Source organism: Alligator mississippiensis, chromosome 1, assembly GCF_030867095.1.
Source record: "Alligator mississippiensis isolate rAllMis1 chromosome 1, rAllMis1, whole genome shotgun sequence".
NCBI lineage: Eukaryota > Metazoa > Chordata > Crocodylia > Alligatoridae > Alligator > Alligator mississippiensis.
This window is the reverse complement of record NC_081824.1, coordinates 162478422-162484421: the sequence shown is the minus strand read 5'-3', so window position 1 is coordinate 162484421 and position 6000 is coordinate 162478422.

Genomic DNA, 6000 nt, shown 5'->3' with positions numbered 1-6000 from the left:
CCAGGGCCGGGATTTTGTGGCAGTGACAGTATGATCCAGAAACAGGGCAGACCTGCAATCCGCTGCCCGCACATCCCACACAAGAGCATGCAGATAGTGGGTTGTAGCTCTGCCCCAGCTCAACACCACACTGTCACCACTGCAAGATCTTAGCCTTGGCCATGGAGCAGCTCCCCACCCAGCCGTGCATCCTGCTGGTGCTGCTTGGTTTGTTCTCCCTGGAAACCCTGGCCCCATGCTGTCACAGTGCCACCACTGTAGGGTTCTCCATGGAAACTGGCTGCAGCAATGCAGGCAGGGGCTGCTAGGAAATGGAGTCTGGCTGACAGCTGGATCCGCCATTTTGCCCACCCCATCTTACATATACATGTACTTCTTTACAGCTAGCCATTATGAACAACCATGGTTATATCTTAGCAACAGATCTTGTTATATGTAACAAAATGTAGCAGCTGTCTCATTCTGGACTGAATGTGATGAGAGGATGATTAAACCGAATTCTGGCTCAGTGGGCACATCTACATGTGAAATTAATTTGAAGCAATAAACTTCAGCGCAGTTTGTGCCGGTGTTAATTGCTCCTGGGTGCTGTGTCTTCATGTGCACCTGGGACTGCAGCATGCTGAGCTGGGTTGCAGCAGCCCCTGGCTGCACACTAAAGAATGCCACCATGGGATAGTACTTTTATTTACAAGTACTAATATGTGAAGGAGTTAATTGGTTTTCTGCAGCCTAATACGGACGCACATGTAGTTATTAAAACTTTACTGCAGAGCTAATTAGGCAACTGCAGTAAATGTCTTGTGTAGATGAGCCTAGTGGGTAGTATTACACTAGAAGCAGCTGCTGGTATCTTCATCTTATATAATATTTTTGACACTGTGAGCAAAATTCTGGCTCCATGAGAGTCAAGTAGGGTGAGGACTCCACTCTTTGTGCTTTTTCTGCACTGACATATGTAAATGGAATGTGATGAGTAATTCTAACCCTCCAGTCATGGCCATCTATGTTGCAGTAATAGTAAAAGCTCCATTGATTTTGATTATCGGTACGAATGCAGACTGTGTTTATGAGGCCGCACCATCTTTTTGGAGCTTTGGGTTTTAAGGAAAGGATGTCAGAAATGCTGCCATAGGAATAACTGGCTTGTGAAAGTCAAGCATGCAAGGTGTCCCTCTCATTTTCAGAAAGGGATAGTTCAGTGATAGTTTGTGTCTTATCCATTACCAGCTAGGTAAGGTGGAGAGTCCTTGTATAGGTCATATTACAGTTTTTTCAGTCTGCCACAAGTTTTAGTCTCTTATTCTACATGAATTGATAAAAACGCCTTAACTGTGTAAAAGCTAACCATAGGCATAGACAGTATATTAACTAATTGTTGCATGGGTTGAAGTCATTCTTTAATCAGTGTAGTTACTCTAAATAAATTCTGTTTTTTCATGTCTGTGTTTTCACACGTGGAAAATCAACTATTTTCTAATAAAAGAATTCACTGTGGCTAAATGGTCCATATTCTGGCTTGCACAAACAATTGTTAATAAGCATGAAATGCAAGATGGGGAAAAACATGTGTCCATACCAGCTGCCAAGTACAATCTTTCCAAAGAGAATGGAGAAGCTGTCAACAAAGAGGAACCAATGCAAAAAAAAATTCTTTCTTCCTCTTTGAGTGCAAGTAACACAGCTGTTGCCTCTGGCAAATATAATCTGTGCTTTATTGGCACTCATCTTTACAGACTATTATAAAAGCAAAAAATAGGCAAAAGCCCTGGAATGTTTACTTCACATGGCTGAAAAATCCAAGAAGAAAAAGAGTAATTTGGTCCCTTAAAGATCTAGTAGTCATAAAAACAGACCTGAATGTTAGAAAAGGGTCCAGGCACAAGAATAAATGTCAATGCTTGTTAATCAGGGCACCAACCAAAGTTCCCTGTCAAGTTTAGTCCTGTCAGTGTATTAATAATCATGGTCTTTTTTTTCCCATCCTGCCTATGAGTCACTGTTCTAACAGCCACTTTATTTCACATATTGAACTACAAAAATGTGGCTGTGTGTGAGTGAGAACCTGGCCACCGTGATCCATTTCAATGTTAGTTTAAAGCTGAACTACTGCTTTGCTCCCTGTGGGTGACTGGTAGTGGAGTCCCCATCAACACTGCAGCTAGTCCAAAATGCTAAAATCCTTCTTCCAAACTAAAGGAGCTGACAAGAACACATGACATTGGTGAGCTATACCAGCTGTGCACAAACCACAGTTTTAATTAGTTTTCCAGTGTTTGTCACCAGCAGCATGAACTGCAAGTATGTTAGGATAAACAAGTTACCAGCAACCATCATGGCTATAGCCCCTTGTCAACTAAACCCTCTCTGAACAAAACCCATGCCCAGCTATACCTACTGCAACAGAAAAACAGTCAAGATACAAGGAGTCCTTTTGTCTGTGATTTTCATCATTCCTCCTGCCAAGCTGCTCAGTCTCCTGTTATACTCTCTGGTCCCTGTTTTCCTCAGGAGATCCCAGCAACATGTTTGGCATGCCCCAGTACAAGTCCTCATCTCTATGCCCCTCTTGGTTTATGGGCCTTGAAACATCTTAATTTTTCTTGTCTCTCCCTCTGGCCTTGGAGTTGTCCAGAATTACATCAGTATGAATGGAGGGGATAAATCCCAAGGACATAGACCAGCTCTTTGCAAAACAGATTATCCTCAAGCAGACTGGTTCTTATAGTCTCAGGCCTTATCATATAGAGCCTTGGTCCATCTGTTTTCTACCAATACTGCTTGCTAAGCTAAGTGGTGCCCATTTTGGCTGCTCACCTGGCCATGCTATCCGATAATAAAGTATTAAAAATTGCTGAGTTCAGCTGGTCCTGTGTTGCCGCCTCTTCACCTCTGTGTAATCTTAGGAAAGTAATTTTGAGTCTGTAATGGCAGTATTCAGACCTGTAACATTCTACCAGTGGGACCCACAATATATTCTCCTGAACACAGGCCCCACACACCCCAGCTGCAGCTCTGCATGCTTCTCAGTGGTGATGGATGAATGTGCGCAAGGGTTCTGAGAGAATAGCTAGGTGTGCCCCACATTGCTACCACCCGTGGAAGATTATGAGTCTGAATATTGCCACCACAGACTGAGCAAATGTCTACGCACAATTTATTTGCAAACATGCTAATTAGTTTACTGAATACTTTGCATAAAATGTCACATTTTGGAGCTGCCAAGACTTGATAGGTATGGAAAAGATGTACTGGTGTTAAGCTCCTATTACTCATGACGAGGTAACACATGTCTGCAACTCTCAGCAGTTACAATGCAAGGCAGATGTTTTCTGGAATCAAATCCTAGTTAAACAAAAGTAATGATAGAATTTATGCTGTGTGACCTTTGCTGTTCATATACCTGTCATCCTTTGTATGTGGAGCAAATGTGCCACCTGTCAATCCTGTTTCTACTGGAAGCTCAAAAACTTTACAAGACTTTACTTATTAAAAGTTACACACAATAAAAGGCAGCTAGGCTCAGTAGTCCTTAAAACACAGAGCTCCAGGATCCATTTTTCTGCAAGCATTGTTTTCTGGCACAGTGTTTTTAACAAGAACCACAGCTAAAAGCAAATGCTACATCTAATCCTCCTACAAAGGCAATCAGTTATGATTAATGAAGCTGCAATGCCACTAGAATTTAGTAGCAATAATAGCATTAGAGATCATGCAGGCAAGGGCTTTGTGAAATATTTAATATTAAAGTGAGAGATTAAAGGGGAAATTCAGCACCTTCCTCTCTATACACAGACACAAAGTGCTAGCAGGGCTTTCTGCGGAGCAACTTGATACAGTTAGGACAGAGTCTGCCCTCTGATACAAGTTTGGGGCATAATGTAATCATGCACTTGCAGTGGCTCCACAGCCTCTGATCACACCGTGGGTTGGGGTTTGTACCCACATATCTCAAGGCAGAGCCCAAGGGTAAGCTATGAATATGTGTCTCTTGGAACACATCTTTGTGGAGTTTTTAGATTCACACTTAGCTAACTCTTGTTGACACGTGAACGCTCTGCTTGTACAGTACACATCCATATGATTGAGGCAATGCATTTTAGACCAATTGTATGCATTCAAGCTGTTGTTTCTGCATGGACATTAAGCCTACTGACAACTAGCCTGGGTGTCCACATTGGACATACTGCACTGACTGGAGTACCTTGCTATCTCAGTATTCCTGACAGTCTTCTGTATTCTGGGCAATTTTCACTCTGAACAATGGATTATCTGCAGGAGCCATCAAAATCCTGTAATTCCTGTAGCAGTAGAGTGCAGTATCATTTAAGTAAGACTGCTTGATGCACTGAGTTTTACCTTATGGCCTGCAGAAAGTCAGGCAAGATTATCGTAATGGTACCTTCTACTTAAAATCTATGAGTCTATATGATGAAAAGCCAGATCTGTATCACTACACTAATTTTTAAGTAGACTTCCCAGTTAAAATCAATGGGCAATTCTGCTTAAAAGTCAATGGTGCCACATAGCCCTCAGTTAATTTCATATTGCTGCAAAATTAGAGAGCGTCCATCATACAGCAAGAGCAGCTGTTACTGGAGCTGTTCTGTGAATAAAGTGCTAGCCAGCAGGAGTCTAACAATTCCCTTATTGTACTCACTGATTTAGTGGTGCAGACCTTTGAGCATATTTTTCTGGAGGTATCAGCAAAGTTGGCAACCACTGTTCTGCATAAAATCAACAGATTCACACACTGCTGATCCTAGCTCAAATGTATTTAACAGAGTCTGTCCCCTTTATTCAAGTTAAGTAATACCTTACCCAGTGAGGAGCTGGCAAGATACCAAAGGGGTAAGATACTACTGAGTGGGTGAGTCTATATGTTCATTAATTCTCTTTTGCTAATGTGCATTAAATTTAGTACCTCTGGGTGCCTGTACATGAGTGTGGAGCCTTCTCCAACACGCTGTAATTACTGTGTGTTGGAGTAGACTTGGTTAATTGAGCCTTGGGGTTAATTGAGACTTGGTTAATCGAGTCTCCCACATCACGTGTATCAGTGTCAAATGAGCTTTAGTTCAAGCACCCCTACTGCCATTTTGAAATGTGCGGACACTGATACACAAGATGCTGCAGCGCTTTAATTAGAGTGGCTCCTGGAGCAATTGGGAACTCCAGGTTAAAATCCTCTCAGGCCGAGGGAAAGTGGTCTAGAATCTGCTTTCCCTATCCCGAGTTAATGCTCTAAACATTAGGCTCTACAGGGATGTGCTTCTCTCTCACTTTCTTATGTTGGAGGTGTTTAACTTTGTATACATTTTATTGATCCAGAGCAGATAAGAATGACACTATTGGCCAGGGGTGAGGTCACTTGGCTGAGTGGTGAAATACTTGGCTTCCAGCTCCTTCTCCAAGAACAGTTACTGCATGTATAAACAGTTCTGGGTGCAAAGGCTAGAATGATCTTGTTAAGTGTGAACTTATTGAAACCAAGTGTAAGAAACTTCAACATGAAAGACTGAAACAACCCAGAATACCTTGCAGTCTTACTGGATATGTGGGTCCAGATGCCTGTAGGCAGAGGACAATATTGAACCTTTGGTATGTCCACATACCTTCCCCAGCATGCTTGAGAACGTCACTATGAAACCTGCCCCTCCCATCCACTCCTAGTGTGCATATGCTGGACCTGGAAATGAGACAGCAAAGCAAGTATCTAACTCATTTGGATCTCCTGGCATCACTCTCAAGCATGCTGGAGACCAAGATCCCAAGAGTGGCAGCAGGAGGCAATCCTAAGGCAGCTTTATCACTTCATATTCAGGTATGGGATGTGCAGAGCAGGAGCAGAAAGGGAGGGCAGCCTTTTTGTGTGGTGTGTGGTAGATTGGAGAGGGAACAGGCAGCACAGTGGCAAATAGGACAGAAAGCAGTAGAAAGCAGAGTACCAGATCAGGCAGGGAGAACAGGGCAGGAATCAGAAAGCAGAGCAGCAGATTG